This window comes from Lissotriton helveticus, chromosome 10, assembly GCF_964261635.1.
Source record: "Lissotriton helveticus chromosome 10, aLisHel1.1, whole genome shotgun sequence".
NCBI lineage: Eukaryota > Metazoa > Chordata > Amphibia > Caudata > Salamandridae > Lissotriton > Lissotriton helveticus.
The window spans coordinates 63,580,066-63,601,990 of NC_136071.1; the positions used below are offsets into that span (position 1 = coordinate 63,580,066).

The window sequence follows — 21,925 nt, forward strand, 5'->3', positions numbered from 1 at the left end:
GTTGTGTTATTATTAAAAGCATCGGGATAAATGTTTCCCTCAAGCTGAATAGACTGATGTATTCTGAAAGTTTATACTGTTAACATCTGGGAGGTCAGAGAGTGATTTGGAGTGAACGCTAGCAACTGCAGATATACGAGTATCAGCTAGGCTAGGCAGGGCTGGCTTAGACTTTCGCGCTGTCAGGTAACCCATGAGTTAATAGTATATTGACTATTTGTTCCTTAATTAATTTGATCCAGTCCAGTTTTTTTTTGGGGGGGGGCAGTATGCAAATAGTCCTCATTATTATATATGGGATACAGTATCCTTGGCCGTACATTATAAGGATATTGTAAGTCGTAGAGGCATTCTGTGACCATATAGAGTAATGAGGCAGAGATCCTTTAAAAGGTCATAAAACTTCAAGTTGACCTGAAATATGGATTTGATGCATTGCCGAGGGTATTTTGGGCCACCGTCAAAATGTTAGAACAGTCCCAACCTCACAGATTCGGTACATCAGAGGGTCTGTGACATCTAAAACACTTTTTAGAATGTACTGAACTTAATTAATGATTGAGAAAAGGCTTTTTAAATCATTAAAATGAGTTAAGGAAACTGTAAGATGTCAGGGGTTGGAATGGGCCTGTTTAGGGCGTCCCTTCTAAATACAGATGCCTTATGGTATTTATTAAAGTGTTGTGACCAAAATCTAGAACATTAAGATCTTCCCACTACCTCAAAGAAGGTGGTAAGCGATTTACAAATGGCAAGGTGTCCCCAGGGGACCTGTTCCCCTCTGTGAATATTGACAAAAACCTTTTAGGAGTAGGCAGTGGTCCATGAAAGTCTTACATGTTACTCTATGACTGAAAGGGTATTGTCTAAATTTTACAAATAGACATTTGACCTGAAATGGAGAGATTCTGTTTAAATACAGCTCAAACCTGTTCATAAACTTGTGCTTTAAGATGTTTTCGGTGATGCTTCACTTGTTTTGCTCTTTCCAAATCTGCATCAGGATGAACTCCCAGTAAGCTTGTTTCAGTTGCATGGTAACACTTTTGCTCATTTCAGATCTAGTCATTTCAAATAGGTGTTATGCTTGCCTATACCATGGGGTACATACATGTCTATCAGATTTGATCGGTTTTACTAGCGCTTCTCTGTATGGTGCCAAAACAGGAGTTTTCCAGAGGCGCTTCCAATACAGTAATGGTTTTAAAGTTGTTACCAGATTAATTTTACTTATCATCGGATCAAATTGTAGAGGTGTAAGGGGGGTGCTCGATAGTAGATTAAACAACATCCTGATGAATTTGTTTTCAGTCTTTGTGAGCAGAGTTGCATCAGCATAGCTCCAAAGTTCACCACCGTAGGTAGCTTCTGCTGTGGCAGTGTCTATATATACTTTGAGGACTGGAGTCACGAAACACCCAGAAGTGGCCTTATATTTCCTCCCAAGTGCTGGCGCCCGTTGGTGGAGAATTGTGTAAGTTTCCCGGTTTGAGGATCCCAAGACAAAATATTTGCCAATCTTATTTCCACATAGTCAAAACCTTTAACTCATTCAATCGGAATCCCTTCAATCATTATTCTACCTTTGAAAGACCGATGGGGTTTATTACCTTAACTTTTGACTTATTTAAGATAATTTCTAGGCCTCCAAGTGTACAGAATCCTGCAAAACGATCTAAAACAGATTGGAGGCCCATCAGTGTTCTAGACAAAAGGAGTTGTCATCGGCATACATAAGGAGGAAGACACTGACACTAACTGATTTGGGGGCATCGAGATTTCATTGTCTCTGCCACTCTGTTGCATTTTTATGTACAAACTAAAAAGAGCCCACAGAGATACCAACATTTTTCAAGACAGTCCACAGGTTTTCCCTTGGGTCGAGGTCAAATGCCGCCCTCAAATCAATGAAGGCGACATATAGATGATCCCGCCTCAAGACAACATGGTTCCAGCATATCGTCTCGAAGGGGCAGACCTGGTCGAGGCTACTGATCTTATTTCTGAAACCTGTCTGGGAGTCCATTAGGATATGATGGTCAAATGGTCAAATATCCATGTTTGGAGTCTTGACAAGACCTGCCTATACAATATTGTTTGGCAGTTGTCGATTAAACTTTTGGGTCTGTAATTAGCTGGGCATCCCTGCTCAACTTCTTATAGATGGGTATGATAACAGCTTCACCCCAGGACAGAGGAATGTCCTCCCCTCATGATAGCATTGCTCAACACAATGAAATAGGGAATCCAAATTTCAGATTGGGATCAATATAGGTCTCCAGGAATATCATCAAGACCAGGGGCCTCTTCCCTCTTCATCCGTATTAGCGCCTGGGCTGTATATTCTACATCATCGCCGGGGTACACATTTACTTCATTTCTGGCCTTCATAGCAAGATTTGTAACAGAAGTCTTCTTTAGTTGGACCTTATCCTTTGCCCACTTGCTGTAGAGATCTCCAAAGTGAGCCACCCATGCTTCTGGTTGGACAACTACGTCTAGATTATTGTCTTTAGTGCGTGAGCCAATACATACTAATTTCCAGAAATCCTTTGCATCTTTACTCTGAAGGACATCTGTGAGTGCTTTCCACTGTTCAGGCTCCAAACTTAAATTCCGCCTTAGTCACTATTTAATCCCTCTTCATGTTGCCTACTTCTATGTCATTACCCTTTTTTACTGCATCAAGTAACTTGTTTTTTGCACATCTCTTGTGAGCCAGCTGGGGTAGTTTGTTAAACAATGACTCCTCTGCCCTTCTTTTGTTAAAAAAATTCTTCAGTTCCATTAAGTCACAGTGGAGTGCCACAAACTTGATTGAGGTTGCGTCACTCCGCTCGAAGGGGGTCGTTTTCTCCACAAACGGTTTATAAATTATGGTCTAGGCCATGGTAAATTGTTGCAACTGCTGCCCATTTGACGTTCCTTCTATTGTTAAGGGTTCTCATTGAGTTTAATATGTTGTTAGATAGCATATGATGACTCAAAAATGGTCTTGCTTGAAATTTAATACTTAATGCATGGTGGTCACTATCCATTCTAGGGACACCTTCCCTATCAATTATGAACACCCATAACACACGGTCCAAAAAAACCTAAGCAATATTCCTGGCTGTCAGCCATCTTTTGAATTTTGGGCATGGGTGAGTGTCTGAACTAGTAGGTCTATTAACAACCCTCAAGCCATAGGTCGTAGCCAAATCATCTACTTGTAGTGCCACCCTGGATAGTTGATTCAGTTTGACAGGAACAGCTTGGTACGTGATCCTTGACTCGCGTAACTGATCCACCTGATGAATCTCAGCTTGAGCGTGCAGTACATACGTGTTGCAATCTCCTGCAATAAGATTGCACCATCTGTTGTGAAATTGGCCAATCATATCTGAGAGTGGGCTTACTGTACTAGACTGTGTATTTGCCGGAACAGTGCGTATGCAAATATTCACAATGGCTAGGAACATAACCCTTGGAGAAGTGCCTGTTTCAATGTCTATGCCTAGCAGATGCCTACTATTCAACAGGATTTTCTTTGCTACTGGGAACAGATCCAGCCTCAACCAGATCAGCAATCTGCCTGAAACTCTGCCAGCAGTAGATTGGGCAGCATTAATATTGAATGTAATGTACCCAGACCTGAATAAAAGCTGGGTCGCCCGCGTCTCCTGGAGTAAGACGATGTGATGTAGGTCTATGAAGTCAACCCATTCTGGATCTGTGAGCTTAGCTTTGACTCCTGCCACATTCCTTGATTATAATTTCAAATTGTCCTCTTTGGGTATCTTTCCCCCTTTGCCAGGTGCTAACAAAACTTGTTTTTAACCATTTAGCGCTAGAAAACATATGAAGGTATTTAATGTAATATTCACATTGTTCTCATCATCCCGCTCATACCTTGGTTTGTTATCTAGGCTATGGCTTTTTAATGCCAGCAGTAGGCTACTCCAGCTCTGTTCTATCCACAGTAAGTTGACTTCTGACAGAGTTTCTAAATAGACATTTTGGTTGTGGACAATTTGCTTGGATGTTTCAGGTTTTCAGGTTCCGTCTTACTGTGATGGCTCGGGACTGTTAGTACATGGGGGACATTAGTGTTAAGCCTTATTCAATAATAAATCATAACAATAATAACAAGCTTATAAAGTGCTTGGTTACACTTACTAGTGTGTCCCCGCGCTGCAGCACAAATCAGATTCCGGGCAGAGGAACGAAGAAGAGATTAAACGAGAGGACTCAAAGATGGAAAAAGCCAAGTCTTTAGCTTTTTCCGAAAGACTGTCTCAGCAGACTCCAGCCGGAGCCCCGCTGGAAGTTTATTCCACTGTTTGGCAGCTAGGAAATTAAAGGAGTGGCCACCCATCCTTGCTCTCGTAGTGGTCGGAATGCTAACCTGCCCTGTCCCGCTAGATCTCAGACAGCGGGTCGGAGAGTATGGGGTAAGAAAATCATGCAGATAGGTGGGTCCTTTTCTCTGTAAAATGCGATGGCTCACACCCATAGCTTTGAAAAGAATACGTTCCCTTACCGGGAGCCAGTGAAAGGAAGATATAGCTCTATTGGAAGAGGCTCTCCTTGGTAACATTAAAATGAGACGCGCCGCAGCCTTCTGAATGCGTTGGGAGTCTTTGCACACATTTGGCACTAGCTCCCAAATAAAGGGCATTCCCATAATCCAAGCATGACGTTAACAGAGTGAGAACCATAGTTTTTCTCGCTGAGATAGGCAGTACATCCAAGGTCTTCCAGAGACCTTGCAGAACCCCAAAACATTTTCCTGCCACTCGCCTAGTGTGGTTATCAAAGGAAAGCTTAGAATCCAACCACATCCCTAGATTCTTTACCTGATCACAGGGGGACGGGGTTGGTCCCAGTGTCTGATGCCACCATGCTGATGACCAGATCGTAGGAGTTTTACCTATCACAAGAACTTCAGTTTTATTACCATTAAGCTTAAGGCAGTTGTTAGCCAGCCAGGACGCCAGTTCTTATAGACAGGTCAAAAAATTGATGGCTGCCTTCTCATGATCTTGTGTTAGGGACACCACCAATTGTGTGTCATCAGCATACGACACAACACTGACCCCACATTTTTCAATAATCTCTGCCAGAGGGGTGATGTAGAGATTAAACAGGGTGGGGCTGAGGGTAATACTTTTAGAATAGTAGGATTCCTGAGAAACCTGGAAACTACGATTGTGTAAAAAGGACTCCAGCCATTCCATGATTCAGAAAAGGGGGTGGTGATGAACAGAGTGTCTGAATTAAGCAGACCACTCTTACCCAGTCCAAAGATCAGGGCTTGATCCATCACCGTTATTTAGCTCACTGCCCCATCCCAGCTCAGAACCTGGCTATATGCTCGGTCCGCCAAACCTCTTTTCCTAAGGCGCTGAAGTAAGGTTGGATGAGTCACAGTGTTGAAAGAGGCACCGAGGTCAAGTAGGACTAAGGCAACCATTTGTCCCTCATCTACATATTTGCGGATGATTTCTGTGGATAGGAGCAGAGCCGATTCGGTGGAGTAAGATGTTCGAAAGTCCGATTGAGTGGGGTAAAGTAAGCCGTATTTACTGATGTGAGCTGTTAATTGGGTATTAACCACATTCTCTGCAATTTTAGCAAAGTATGGCAGCAATGAAATTGGATGTAGGTTCTCCAGTTGGCTCATGCTAATATTAGGGTACTTTTTTAATGGGAGGACGATCGCCTCTTTCCATCTTGTAGGGACTGTTCCCGTGGTAAAAGGGGACCCTGTGTCAGGCCTGAATATACGTTCTAGTGATATGGGACCTTTGACAAGCTCATAATTAATTAATATAAGGCCGATGTAGTTGAATTGTGATTGAGCATCACTAAACCGAATAGAATAGATACTATCCTCTCTGATAAAAGATCTGCAGCCTCTGATTTTCCTCAGCCAGTGGATGATCTTATTTATCAGAGTATTGAGATTCCCTTGTGCCTTGGTCGATTTCCTGAAACTTGATCATAAATATATTGTGTTGCATAGCTCAAGGTGTGTAAGGAATGACTCTAGTGGTCGTGCTGTGTATGGGGGTGCACACATTGGGATATTATAACCCCCTAAACCAAATCTCCTCTGTACCCAGTTCAGTTCCCAAGTTGGCCTTAGCAATGGACTGTTATTACATTTCAAAGCTAGGGACGTCTTGACAGTGGTCACTCCAAAGAGCAAGGAGTCACTTCTAACTCTATTACTAGTGCCCAGATTTCTTTCAGGGCCATTAACTATTGCTCCTCATTGGAGTCTTTTTACTTTATTTCCGTGCAGTGTGCTATTTATGTTCTAAGCCTTTGGAACCTAAGGCTCACTCAGAGTCCAAACCAGGACCACTGCAAAGTCAGTTAGGACATGCCCAAACTAGTGTCCTTTCCAAAAAGCCTTGGCTTAGGAGCTAGCACTTCACCCACCTCTGCAAGACTATGGTGCATTGTAATTATATTCAAAGAATCGGCACGGGGAAGGTAGAATGATGCCACTCAGTCGGCATCTGCTTCATGCTTTGTCACGTCATCAAGAGCCCGCTCGAACCTTGTTTGAAATGCACTAAGGCTTCAACACAGTGTTTGCACTTCTAGCTTATCCATTATCCTGAAGAGGTCCAAAGGTGACAAGGCCAAAACATGTCAACCCTTCTATTGGAGGAGTTCTCTGAAAATTGAAAGTATCTGTGAATGAAGATAATGCTAACATTTATAGCACAGGGATTTACAGGTCATCAATGAATGTTGACTTAAAAAGTCCGAAATTGTGGACTGTAGATTGAGTGTTTTTTTAAGACAGCGACATACAAAGAAATGGAAGACTGAAGTTTAAAGGATAGATATGATATTTGTATGTCCATAAACATATAATGAAGTTAGTTGTCTATGCTTACAAAAATGTATTTCATCTATGTGTCATTATGTTTATATGTGTATATGTCGATATGTGTATATAGTTTTACGTATGGGTACTGAGAGAACCAGTTATTGAGCTTGTCTTGGCTAGTAAAAAAATCATTTTGGAATAGAAATAATCCTGACCAGCGAATAATTTGTGTCTTCATTAGGGTAAGCTTGTGGCGTTATTCTCAGTTCCTGCGATATACCACTTTGTTTTGTAATATATTCCAGTTTTGGGTACACTCAGGGAGTTGAGCTTTAAATTGGATTCCAATCAGACGCAAGTTGAACCTCATTGAACCTTCCACAAAGCTTTCTAGTAATTTTACTAAGGCCCATATTACAATTTCAGCAGTCCTAAGACCGCCGTATTGAGGTGGTGATCCGACCACCGTGGTTCTGCCTGCCATACTTTGAGTGTGGCAGTCAGACCACCAATGGACTGATGCCTATGCCGGGATACAGGACCCCACTGCGGTGGTGCAGCGGAAAGGGTCAGGTATATGTTGGCAGTGCCTCTGCTGCACTACAGAGCATATCCCGAGTTGCATTTCCACCCGCCATGAAAAGTGTGGTGGAGATGCAACTAAGGTAGGCCCTAACAGGGCCCCCTGCCACTTTGTGGCCTGGGGTGCATGCGTTGGGGAACATGTTGTGCCCCCCTGGAATTGCACCCTTGTTCATGCACGATGTGGCATGTACAATATGGTGCACGCAACACCATGCAGGAATGTGCTGCGGGCGCTGCAGCGGTCTTCTGGTAAGGCTTTCCTATGAGGCCCTGACACAGCCGCTGCTGTGAGACCACCACAGCACCGCCCACCTGCCCTGGATTCAACTCCGGTGGGAGGGTGCAAATGGACTTGGCTTTCCTCCTGCCAGTGAAGTTGGGGCGTTGCTTCTGGAAGACCGTCAAATTCGTAATAAGGCCCTAAATGTTGAGTTTGTGCACCTCTCGAGAGAGGAAAACATGCATATTATGCCATCTGGCATCTCCCCTGTTACCTCACCCCCTGTTCAAAACTAGCAATGGTGCCTGGCTGTTGCCCAATTTAGGTGCCTGTACTCTTTACAAAGAAGACACAAGGCAAAGAGATTAATTTCCATCCAGAAAAACACTCACAATGCCTTTAAATGTGGATGCTTAATTCTTACAAGAGGCTGAGTTAAAGGGTCAGATGTACTAATGCTTTAGACTAGGTTTATATAGGTTTACATCACTTTTGTGACACAAACCAAGCTCAACATGTTGGGCCAGGATTTATTAGCCAAAACAATTCCGGATTTGTGCTGAAAAATATCCCAATGTAACACAAAATTCTTTTATGCTCTACTTTTTGCTACTTGAGTCAATGGGGTGTTCCCTTGGTTCTGATGCAAATCCCTGTCTACATACATTGGTAGACATATATTTGTGCCAAAACGTTATGCCTCCTCAAAGCCGGAAAAACAAGGAGAAATGTTTTGATTTCATCTTTTTTATCAACTTTGCATCTACGCTGCATTGTACACTGCATATGCAAGGTGGGAAAAGCCTTAATGCATAGGTTTTGTACTGGAAGGGTCCTCTTCCGCTACAAAAGCTCTTCTCCAGAGTACGCACATTCCCTTTCACTATGGCACAAGAGTGTGTGTATTAGCACGTGGAAGACAAATTATCATTAGCCCTGTGGGAGAAAAAATTGGGCCATATCTGATTATGATTGCTGTTCGGCCTTTCCGAAACTATTAGTAAATCTGAGTCAAGATGTCAGCACCAGGAGCTTGTTGTCTGAATACATTTAGTGGTTACAACCTCTGTGATTCACAAAATCAAAGAGTTTGAAACTACAAAATGCTGTTTCCCAAGTGCTAAACCCATTTGGTGAGACCATTTCCAAATGGCAAAATGAGTCTAAGGTCTTGCAAGTGTAAAATAGACATCACCTCTTATTGCAATTTGCAATGGTATATTTGTAATAATGTTTTGTGACCTAAATGTGAAGTCACTTTTCTGGCCCATTCCAATTGTACATTCGGTCCCAGATTTGGAAACAAGAATCAATGTTTCATATTTAAACAAAGAAGGATTGTTTGATGAATATAACCATGCATTTGTCATGTGTTCTTTTTATACTCTTTAAGCAGCAGTAATGTAGAAACGTCAAAATCTGCCTATCTAGGCTATAACACAATGTGCACAATGTGCACTTGCAATGAGTAGGAAAAAAACTATTTTGGTGCATCCTTTTTTGTATATGATTGTTCTCCACCTATCCTTTATTTGTCAACACATTGTTTTTATTTCTAAAGCTTTAGGAACAGTTATTAAATTAAGCAATTCAAATGATTTAAATGTAATTACATTATGTCTGTATTTTATTATATCTTCAAAGAAGTTCATTAATTTTATAAGAATGTACATTTTGTGTTAAAAATAAATGTTTCCATACTAGATACTCACTCATCCAACCATCATTTACAAGAATATATTCCACAGTGCATATTAATATGTAAACAAAGAAGAAGCAGCATAAAGCTCTTGGTACAAGCATTACAATGTAACAATAGGAACTGTTTGTTTTTACGTTATTTGCAAAGATCTATGAAATCCATTTATAATCTACTGCAGTGTAGTGCACCATAATTCTTTAATTGCAGATACGGATCAAAAAGCAATAGGAAAGTATTCTGGGATTCAAAACTGACCCAAATTGCTTTTACCAATGTTTATAAAACCACTAACTATTTTCAGAATAAAAACATCTAAATTCAAATGAAGTCTTATTTTAATGAATAGAGAAATGGGTCATTTGAATGAAAAATATTTGGATAAACACAGGTGTATGCATCTTTACCTTTGAAAGGTCTGTCCTTTCTGTTGCTAACATGTGTTTCTAGTGAGCAAAGTGTGTTTAAATGCAAAGTGTGTTTAAGACTGCAGTGCCGCCTAATGTCTACAGGAGCAGAAATATAAACACATTTAATGAAACACGGGTCCCCACAAGGCAATATTTTGAAAAGTTATAAAAATTGGCACAGATGTTCCTTTTCTAATTTTTTAGCATTTAGAAGACATTGCCTTGTGGGGACCTTGTTTCAGGTTCCCACAGTGCAATTAAGTCCCCACACTGAGAGTGTGTTATCCCCACAAGAATAGTGACACCCCCCCCCACACACACACACACAAATTTGTTTTTAAATCCTCAGGATGTATTATATCCTTTTATGTTCCAATGCATATGTTAAATTGACGATAATCATGCAATGATTGTGTAAATAATGGTATGTACTAAAATAATGATGCAGAAATATTGGTGATTAGAAGAAATACAAATGAAGTAATAATGAAGCAACGTAAATAAGCAGGTTGGTAACATGGCAACATTCATTTTCGATATTTGTCAGACCAAACTAAATAGTTGTTTATGTTTGGGGTCTGAGAGAAGGAGATCCTGAAGTTCCTCTAAGGGTTGTCACCACTGCAAGGAGAAGGCAGACTTTTCTCTTGCCCACACTATGGGGCCGATTAGGATGGCGGACGGAAATGGGTACTGTCCGCCATGGTGGGGGAAATTTTACTCCCGGCTGCGCCGCGGAGAAACCGCGGTTGGGATTAGGATATTCATGTCACGAAACTCCGACCGCGGCGGACGGAACACAACCAACACCGTCCGCGGTGGACGGAACACAACCAAGTCCGTCCGCGGCGGACGGAGTCCAATGAACAACCACTGCCGCGGACGGAAATGACAGCGGAAAATAAAACATGTACCGCCATCCCAGAGAATACTCCGTGGCCGCAATTAGGATAAATCCGCCCGTACAACGGAACTCACAGCCATCCACGTCCGCGGCGGAAACAATGCAACGAGAACCACAGCATCAGGGCGGAAGGCCAACACGCACAACATCCCTAGCGCCTAACAAATGTATGAAAGTGCACCGCAAGTCCTAAGCAAACATACGAACATTGACAAGGCCCCCCCCCCCAGCACAAGCCACCATGACACGTCCCAATTATCCAATAATGCACACAAGTCAACACGCCCACCTACCACCTGACTGCCAACAACCATCGAGACACGACTATAAAAAGACACCCCCACACAACCACAATCCCTTGCACCACAGCATTGCTGCCAGCAAGAGGGCCATTCGAGACACTGCTAACTCACATAAAATCACATAGAAGACACCCACCCACCACCCTACCACACAAACACCCACCACACAAATCCTACACATCACACACCACACACCTGCACCTCCCAACTCACTCAACTCACACACTGAGCACCACACACCATGGCACCCAAAAAAACCCCCAAATTCACGGAGACAGAGTTGCGGGTAATGGTAGATGAAATTATCCGTGTGGAGCCCAACATCTTCGGGGCCCAAGTCCAGCAGACGACCGTGGCGCAAAAGAACCACATGTGGGACAGGATCGTCACTCGTGTGAATGCGTCGGGGACTGTGCCGAGGACCAAGCACGACATTCAGAGGCGGTGGCATGACCTTAAGACCAGGGTCAAGGGCATCCGAGCGAAAAACCACGCCAGAGCCAATCTTACTGGCGGTGGCACACCCCCGGAGCCCATACCCTACACCGATTGGGAGGAGACGGTGCTGGTGATACTACACCCAGAGAGCCTAGACGGCCTTGACGAAGGAGAAGAGACTGGTGAGTACAAACCAAGCACCACGATCAGCACGACATGGTCAGGCTCACACAACTGAGAATAAACATCCCCCACGCCCCAACCCATGCACGTTGGACACCAACACACTAACATGTCCATGGCTCCCAACAGGCCCCCATGTGCACGGGGAGGGTGGTGGTGGTGGCGGAGGGTGGGGTGTGTGAGAGGCCCAAACTACAACTCCCAACAGGCCCCCATGTGCACGGGGAGGGTGGTGGTGGTGGTGGCGGTGGTGGAGGGTGGGGTGTGTGAGAGGCCCAAACTACAACTCCCAACAGGCCCCCATGTGCACGGGGAGGGTGGTGGTGGTGGTGGAGGGTGGGGTGTGTGAGAGGCCCAAACTACAACTCCCAACAGGCCCCCATGTGCACGGGAAGGGTGGCGGTGGTGGTGGAGGGTGGGGTGTGTGCGACAGGAAACAGAAATGTCTACAAATCAATGTAACCATGTACTGTCCACATTACTGACCTGCTCGATCTTGTCCCTCAGGTGATCGTCAACTGACTGGGGAAAGCAGTACCCGGCCGCCAGCCTCGCCTCCCACACCTACAGGACTCTCTGCCGACGACGACACAGGCAGCTCCGGGGCGGAGGATGGAGCGGGACCAAGCACGCAGCCAGGGCCATCTGGCTCACAGGGACTCCCAGGACCGACCAACGTCGCAAGTGTCACACCAGCGACACCTGTCTCTGTGATCTGCACAGTCCCCACCACCACCAGTACCACCAGTACCACCAGTACCACCAGCACCACCAGCACCACCACTCCTGCCGGTGCCACCCAGCATGACCCAGCGCGCAACGCTGGTCCAACGGCCCCACACACAAGCAGGGTGAGTGGGCCACAGGCAACGGGACAACTGCCAATCAGGCGACCCACACACCGCCGGTCAGAGGAGGGACAGCTACCCGAGCCAGTGGCACAGTCCCTACAAGCTCTTGCCAGGTGCCAGGCCTCATACGACCGGTCCCAGGCAAACGCCGATCGTGTTCACCAGGACTCAGTGGACAACACCAACAGCCTGCGCGAGATCTCTGGCATCCTTGGCCAGATGTTGGTGATCATGGGCCAGCAGGCAACAATGTGGAGGGAATGGGTTGCCCGGAACAACCCCCCCCCCTCCACCATGTGTGTCAGTGCCACCGCCACCGTCACCTCCGCCTCCCCCGTCACCTCCGCCTCCGCCTCCACAGCCGCCACCACCACCTGAGCCCCTGGCGACGGATGTGGCCCATCACCAACCTGCCCTCCCAGCTGCCTCTGTACCACCTCCGAGACGGAGGGGGCGGCCGAGGCAGGAAGTTGCTGAGAGCAGTGTTGGAGCGCCAGGCACACGCTCCAAGAGGGGACGACCTTGACAATGCCACTGCCTGTGCCAGACATTCACCCTGCAAACCATCCTGTCCCACATAGACAATCATTGCCACTGGTCTGCTGGACTAGCCTGACACCCCCCAATGTGGTGTCAGCACGGACATTTCATCTGCCATTACCTACAACTCCAACTCCCTCCCTCCCACTTACTTGTAAATATTCACCAGCACAAAAGCACAACCTGTCAATAAATTGCATTTACTCACACAATGATGTTTTGCCTCCATGTTTATTCACATGATTGCCATCAGATACAGACCTAAACAGGTACAGGGATCATAGTCGCACATGATCATGGCGCTGCGGGAGTGACCTAGAGAAAACCAGAGACAGCAAACACACGTCAGTAAAGAGATTCACACACATCACAACACAATGCACAGCAACATTACACAAACGACAACCATCACACAAGCATGGGATGGGAGCACACACATCATGGACACTTCTATGTCCAAAGACATGAAGACACACATGTGCAACCATCACAAACCACACCCAGCTGAATAACCCCATATCCACACAACACCAGAAAACATACATGAGGCATTGTCAACCGCCACTAGAGGTAGATACTCACATTCAAGGGAAGTAGCGATCAATGAGCTGGCGCCTCTGGTCCACACCTTCCTCCTCACCACTATCCTCATCAGTCGACATGGGTGGGATGGGAGGCCGAGGAACTCCTTCGTCTTCAGGGTCCAACAGCAGTTCAATGTCATTGCGTACTGCCAGGTTGTGGAGCATGCAGCAGGCAATCACGATCTTGCATACTTTTCCTGGTGAGTAAGGCAGTGCCCCTCCGGTCTTATCGAGGCACCGAAACCTAGACTTCAGCAGTCCAAAGGTACGTTCGATGACTCTCCGTGTCCTTCCATGTGCCTCATTGTACCGCATTTCACCCGCCGTCCTCGGATTACGTAGGGGACTGAGGAGCCAGGGCCGGTTTGGGTAAGCCGAGTCGCCTATGTAGGGGGATGACAGAGACAAACATCAGAACAAGATATGGTGGGTACCCCATGCAACACAGAGATCACAAGAGTCCCCACTGCACACTCACCAACAAGCCACGCTTGACCGGGTGGCAGATTTGCCATGAGTCGTGGGACATTGCTGGTTCGCATGATGTGGGCGTCATGTGCGGATCCAGGAAATCTTGCACACACATGGGAGATGATGTTGCTCGCCAGGCACACCACCTGCACGTTCAGCGAATGAAAGTGTTTGCGATTCCTGAACACTTGTTCGCGTGCCCGTGGTGGAATGAGCGCGATGTGCGTGCCATCAATTGAGCCCACAACGTGAGGTATGTGGCCCAGTGCATAGAAACCAGCTTTGACAGCTGGCAACTCTTCCGGACGTGGGAAATGTATGTACTCATCCTTGTACAGCATCATAGCTGTTAACACATCCCGAAGAACCGTGCTGAACATTGCCTGTGACATACCCCCGGCACCTCCAACTGTATACTGAAATGTGCCAGTAGCGAAGAAATGTAGTACCGCCATGACCTTTGCAGTGGGTGTAAACGAGCCAGGATACGTTCTACGTGGCTGCAGATGAGGAGCCAATTGAGCCACAAGCTCCAGCAACCGACGTCGATCCAGCCTGAATTTCCGAATCACCTCCTCGTCTACCATATCCTCCAGCTGAGTGTATGGGCGATGCACATTTGGAGCCCTCCTGTGCGGGAGAGAGATGTAACTTAGGTCAACGTACAAACGACGCATACGTGTACAACTCCATCACATGTGTACCTTACTGACATAACTCCAGTCGTCACCCTAATGTATCGTAGACACATCACAGACACTCATGCAACTGCATGCACACAAACGATAAGTTTACACACGCCATGTCATCAAGCACAAATGCCACCACCAATGATGATGTGCATACGGTAATGACATGCATGGTGACAGAACGTATAAATCACATACACGGAATGCATGTGTACCACCACCACTGTAGTCACCTCGACACAACAATAAACCGACAACAGATGCATGAATTGGCCACACAGCCGTGATGTACTGTGTAGTTGTGAAGATGTAACAACGTCTGTAGGGTCAAACCCGACGTCAACACGTACGAATGCACATCTGTTGGCCATTGTGTGCCGACCGATGTCCATTGTATGGACACACATGCTATATTGTATGACATATGACCTTTCACAATCACCCTCACATCCCTCATGACGCAACTGCACACAACACATCACGGTGCAGCGTCTGACAAGATCACATATTTGGCGCCGCCATGGCGGTGCTCAACTTCCGCTACTTCCCAAAGGCCGAATGCGGCCTGCGTCCCTCTTCCCATTGGCTGCATGTGCAGGGACCGTCACGGGCACACATCGGCAACCGCACGTGCAAGCTTCAGGCACGGATGCTTCAGTTGCAACAATGTACTATCACTGGCGCCTCCATGGCGGGGCACGTACACAGCGGGGGAGGTGCAGGCCTATACACCCTGCAGATGTACTCAATGGACATGCCAGTTCATGACCCCCCTTACAGTCACCTTGCATCATCCACCGTACACCGGCCGGAGCGGCCGGCCCATGAACAACCGCCGTGCCCGGCCATGAACACAACCGCCATGGCCGTGCCCGGCCATGAACAACCGCCGTGCCCGGCCATGAACACAACCGCCATGGCCGTGCCCGGCCATGAACAACCGCCGTGCCCGGCCATGAACACAACCGCCATGGCCGTGCCCGGCCATGAACAACCGCCGTGCCCGGCCATGAACACAACCGCCATGGCCGTGCCCGGCCATGGCGGTTGTGTTCATGGCCGGGCACGGCGGATGTTCATGGGCCGGCCGCTCCGGCCGGTGTACGGTGGATGATGCAAGGTGACTGTAAGGGGGGTCATGAACTGGCATGTCCATTGAGTACATCTGCAGGGTGTATAGGCCTGCACCTCCCCCGCTGTGTACGTGCACCGCCATGGAGGCGCCAGTGATAGTACATTGTTGCAACTGAAGCATCCGTGCCTGAAGCTTGCACGTGCGGTTGCCGATGTGTGCCCGTGACGGTCCCTGCACATGCAGCCAATGGGAAGAGGGACGCTGGCCGCATACGGCCAATCGCAAGTAGCGGAAGCTGTGCACCGCAACAACAGGGCCAGTCATTGGCCCATTTCACGATCACGCTTCCAGGGCTGACCAATTGCTGGCGACGTATGCCACTGACACGTGCTGAGGGCCCTATATATGTGTCTTGGCCAACATGAAACTTCCTACCCTGGGGACCAGTGCTGCCTGTGACCATCACCTCGACCTGCTGCTGCTGCTGAGCTGACCACCGACTGCTGCCTGTGACCATTACCTCGACCTGCTGCTGCTGCTGCTGAGCTGACCACCGACTGCTGCCTGTGACCATCACCTCGACCTGCTGCTGCTGCTGCTGAGCTGACCACCGACTGCTGCTCTAGTGCCATACTCCGTGATCTTGCCATGTCGAGAGGCAAAGAGATCCGGTCTCGACCCTTCACCGCCGCGGAGCTTGATGTCCTCGTGGACGGTGTACTCCGCAACTATGGACGCCTCTACGGCGCACCGGGACGGGTGGTAAGTGCAGTGTGGGACATGTTGGTGTGCATGAGGGGGCCAAATGATCAGGCCTATTTATATCTTAGCTGTGTAGTGTGGGCTAGACATATGTTCCTGATTGTGCATGGCTGCTGACAGTAACGTCTTGCCCCTATGTGTGTGACAGGCCACCTGTCCACTGACTTAAACCCTTTTGTCTCCCATCATGGTAGGTCAAGCTGCACCTTCGCAAGGACCTGTGGAGGACCATAGCACGGGAAGTACGGGCATTGGGGGTGTGCAACAGACGACATACACACTGCCACAAACGCTGGGACGACATTTCCAGGCTGAGCAAGAATGTAGCGGAAGTAACACTGGGCCTGATTCCAAGGACGCCCCGTCTGGCCCGACGCTCCATGACCCCTCTCATGCACCGTATCATTGCAGTGACGCATCCTGAACTGGCCGTACGTCTGAGTGCCGATCAACAGCAAACTAGCGGTGAGCATACTGTCTGTGTAGGAAACTTGTGAGTGCTATGCATGTATTGGTGCACAGACACACTATTGAGTTCCGTGTTGCGTATGTATGCCTGTGATGGCATTTTGGTCCCATTGGGTGGTACTCATTTGACATCCAGGTCCGCCATGTTGACACGCCACTTGCTTAGTAGTTGAGTGTTAAAGCACATCCCCTAGTGGTCCATGTCCCCATGGCAGAAAATGTGAGGATGACTGGTAGGGGTGGGCCATGTGCAGGATGAGGGCTCATGAACCTTTGTCTGCTATGTGATTTGGCTATCCTGTTCCTTCTGTACGTGAGTGTGCCCATGACTCACACATCTTTTCTGTGCATTTCAGCTTTGACAGAGGACACTCAGCCACAGACGGTGGAGAGTAGCCGAGGAAATGAGTCCGGCTCAGACTTCGCACACACGCAGACTGACACGGAGGAGGCCAGCGCCGGAGAGGGGGACAGGACCGTCCCTGAGGACTCGCATGTGGAGACACCATCGTCCTCCTCGTCGGACACTCTTGGTGAGCCTGCACTGTTGTCACAGACTGGGAGTGGGCACTCATCACCTTCTGTCGGAAGACAGCACACAGGGCCCACACTTCCGCCAACTGCACCATGTACTGTTCGTGGCCGGAGGAGTAGGGGGAGCAGAGTGGCGTTCGGTGCAGGCACCGCTGCCCCTGCCACGGTGAGCCAAAATGCACTGTGTGCTGAGGCCGTTGATCTGCTGCGACAGCTGTGTGTGGGTCAGACCAATATGACAAATGCTTTCCAGGATCATGATAGGAAGTTGGGGCAGGTGGTGGCATTCATGGAAGGGATGCATGGCGATCTTGCAGGTCTACACAGGACAGTGCAGTCATTGGCAAGCAGTGTGTCGTCTGCAATAGTACAGTCGAATGAACAGGGTGCTACTTCTGTTTCCCCATCTACACCGCTGGATGTCTCAGGGGGTAGTGATTATTCAGAGCAGGACTCAAATACAGGTTATTGCACTAGAAGCAGCGTCAGACAGCACGTCAGGGCACGCAGGGCACAGACCCCATCCCCTAGATCAGCTAAATCTGTTCACGTAGACGACGTCAGATGCACTGGAGTACACACACAGGATCCACAAGTGTTGTTGGGGGACATGCCTTCCGGAGCTACACAGGCATTCAACACGAAAGGTACTCCGAAGGCAAGGGATACTCACATGTCCATGGACTGTTCCTTGGACAAGGCCAGTCAGAAGACTAAGGCACCTACTGAGAGCAGGGAGACCCCCAAGAGCAGGCCCACAGCAGTGGATAGGAACACTCCCAAGGACAGTGAGAAGACTAAGGCACCTACTGAGAGCAGGGAGACCCCCAAGAGCAGGCCCACAGCAGTGGATAGGAACACTCCCAAGGACAGTGAGAAGACTAAGGCACCTACTGAGAGCAGGGAGACCCCCAAGAGCAGGCCCACAGCAGTGGATAGGAACACTCCCAAGGACAGTGAGAAGACTAAGGCACCTACTGAGAGCAGGGAGACCCCCAAGAGCAGGCCCACAGCAGTGGATAGGAACACTCCCAAGGACAGTGAGAAGACTAAGGCACCTACTGAGAGCAGGGAGACCCCCAAGAGCAGGCCCACAGCAGTGGATAGGAACACTCCCAAGGACAGTGAGAAGACTAAGGCACCTACTAAGAGCAGGGAGACTCCCAAGAGCAGGCCCACATCAGTGGATAGGAACACTCCCAAGGACAGTGAGAAGACTAAGGCACCTACTAAGAGCAGGGAGACTCCCAAGAGCAGGCCCACAGCAGTGGATAGGAACACTCCCAAGGGCAGCGACACACACAAGGAGCAGGTGTCTGCTGGAGGCAGGTGCACCACAGACGACAAGTCTGCTGGCAGGAACAGGGCGGCGAGCAGGGCACAGGCTACATCCAGAGACAACACTCCACCTAAGGATAAGGCACATCCTACGGACAAGGCATCTAGCATGGACAATGGCGCAATCAAGGACAGGCATACTTCACCCCTGGCTGCACTGAGGCTGATGTTTTCTAATAAACGGCAAACTGATGTCTCCGCGGCGGAGTCCCCCCATACCTCCACTCCCATCCAGGCCAGTCAGAAGCAGAGGAGGGTGTCCCCTGTTGTTGCATCCCCCATTACACATCATTCCGAGTCCAGGCGGCAGGCACAGAGCAAACGACAAGCAGGCTCCAGCACGTCCCCCGAAACCAGATCCCCGGCAGCAGTTGCTCCACCTATGCTGGGTGGTGATTCTTTGGAGTCCCCACCACTTGGCAGTCCTGTCCTGTCCAGGGTGCACTCACACCTCCCTAAGAAACGCAGACACACACCATTGACACCTGCAAACCCCGATTTGGCTCTAGGTGAGCTATCCCCAGCTCCCAGGCCCACCCTGCCTCCTGGCCCATACAGCCCTGTGGCTCATCATTTCAGTTGTCCCAGTGGCGCCGGTGCAGTTGACTCTCATGTATCAGATGGTAGCACAGTGTCAGTTGTGCCCTCTCCTGTTGCAGGTCCTGGCAGTGTATCTGGGTCTATGGCTCACGTGTCAGTTAGAAGATCTGTGGCTGTGTTGCACACTCCTGTTTCTGGTGCTGGCAGTCTGTCTGGGTCAGTGGCTCACGTGTCAGTGACTACATCTGTGGCTGTGTCTCACACTCCTGTTGCTGGTGCTGCCAGTGTGTCTGGGTCCGTGGCCCATGTGTGTGTCACTCGGGCTGTGGCTGTGTCTCACACTCCTGTTGCTGGTGCTGCCAGTGTGTCTGGGTCCGTGGCCCATGTGTGTGTCACTCGGGCTGTGGCTGTGTCTCACACTCCTGTTGCTGGTGCTGCCAGTGTGTCTGGGTCCGTGGCCCATGTGTGTGTCACTCGGGCTGTGGCTGTGTCTCACACTCCTGTTGCTGGTGCTGCCAGTGTGTCTGGGTCCGTGGCCCATGTGTGTGTCACTCGGGCTGTGGCTGTGTCTCACACTCCTGTTGCTGGTGCTGCCAGTGTGTCCGAGGCAGGTAGTTCACGCAGTCCCCCCTGATTCTGTGATGTGACGTGCTGTACACTTCACTCAAATGTTAATTCACATGGTGTGTCCATTGAGAACTGCGTGGCACTCTTGTGGTCCCTGTGACGGGTTGGTAGGGACACGTAGTTGTGCTGCCTCTGATGTACCTGCTCTGTACTCTACAATGCCCTGTTGATGCTCTGATACGGCAACCTGCCCTCTCGTTACCTGCCTCTGATGTACCTGCTCTGTAATGCACAATGCCCTGTTGATGCTCTGATACTGCATACTGCCCTCTCGTTACCTGCCTCTGATGTACCTGCTCTGTAATGCACAATGCCCTGTTGATGCTCTGATACTGCATGCTGCCCTCTCGTTACCTGCCTCTGATGTACCTGCTCTGTAATGCACAATGCCCTGTTGATGCTCTGATACTGCATGCTGCCCTCTCGTTACCTGCCTCTGATGTACCTGCTCTGTAATGCACAATGCCCTGTTGATGCTCTGATACTGCATACTGCCCTCTCGTTACCTGCCTCTGATGTACCTGCTCTGTAATGCACAATGCCCTGTTGATGCTCTGATACTGCATACTGCCCTCTCGTTACCTGCCTCTGATGTACCTGCTCTGTAATGCACAATGCCCTGTTGATGCTCTGATACTGCATGCTGCCCTCTCGTTACCTGCCTCTGATGTACCTGCTCTGTGATGCACAATGCCCTGTTGATGCTCTGATACTGCATGCTGCCCTCTCGTTACCTGCCTCTGATGTACCTGCTCTGTGATGCACAATGCCCTGTTGATGCTCTGATACTGCATACTGCCCTCTCGTTACCTGCCTCTGATGTACCTGCTCTGTGATGCACAATGCCCTGTTGATGCTCTGATACTGCATACTGCCCTCTCGTTACCTGCCTCTGATGTACCTGCTCTGTAATGCACAATGCCCTGTTGATGCTCTGATACTGCATACTGCCCCTCTCACGTGCTGCCTCTGATGGGCCTGTTCTGTGCAATGGACTGTTGATGCACTTAGCCCCTCTCACGTGCTGCCTCTGATGGGCCTGTTCTGTGCAATGGACTGTTGATGCACTTTGCCCCTCTCACGTGCTGACTCTGATGGGCCTGTTCTTTGCAATGGACTGTTGATGCACTTTGCCCCTCTCACGTGCTGCCTCTGATGGGCCTGTTCTGTGCAATGGACTGTTGATGCACTTTGCCCCTCTCACGTGCTGACTCTGATGGGCCTGTTCTGTGCAATGGACTGTTGATGCACTTTGCCCCTCTCACGTGCTGCCTCTGATGGGCCTGTTCTGTGCAATGGACTGTTGATGCACTTTGCCCCTCTCACGTGCTGCCTCTGATGGGCCTGTTCTGTGCAATGGACTGTTGATGCACTTTGCCCCTCTCACGTGCTGCCTCTGATGGGCCTGTTCTGTGCAATGGACTGTTGATGCACTTTGCCCCTCTCACGTGCTGCCTCTGATGGGCCTGTTCTGTGCAATGGACTGTTGATGCACTTTGCCCCTCTCACGTGCTGACTCTGATGGGCCTGTTCTGTGCAATGGACTGTTGATGCACTTTGCCCCTCTCACGTGCTGCCTATGATGTACCTGCTCTGTACTCTACAATGCCCTGTTGATGCTCTGATACTGCATACTGCCCTCTCGTTACCTGCCTCTGATGTACCTGCTCTGTAATGCACAATGCCCTGTTGATGCTCTGATACTGCATACTGCCCTCTCGTTACCTGCCTCTGATGTACCTGCTCTGTAATGCACAATGCCCTGTTGATGCTCTGATACTGCATGCTGCCCTCTCGTTACCTGCTATGTTGTACCTGCTCTGGTGCCCACTTTGCCCATGTTCACGCATACACTGTGATTTGACCCCTATTATTT

The 21,925-nt window shown here is 48.8% G+C and overlaps 1 pseudogene; it reads left to right on the forward strand.

Moving 5' to 3' along the window:
• The window catches only part of LOC144783910 (vomeronasal type-2 receptor 26-like), a 155,376-nt pseudogene that overhangs the window by 34,516 nt on the left and 98,935 nt on the right, over window positions 1-21,925 (forward strand).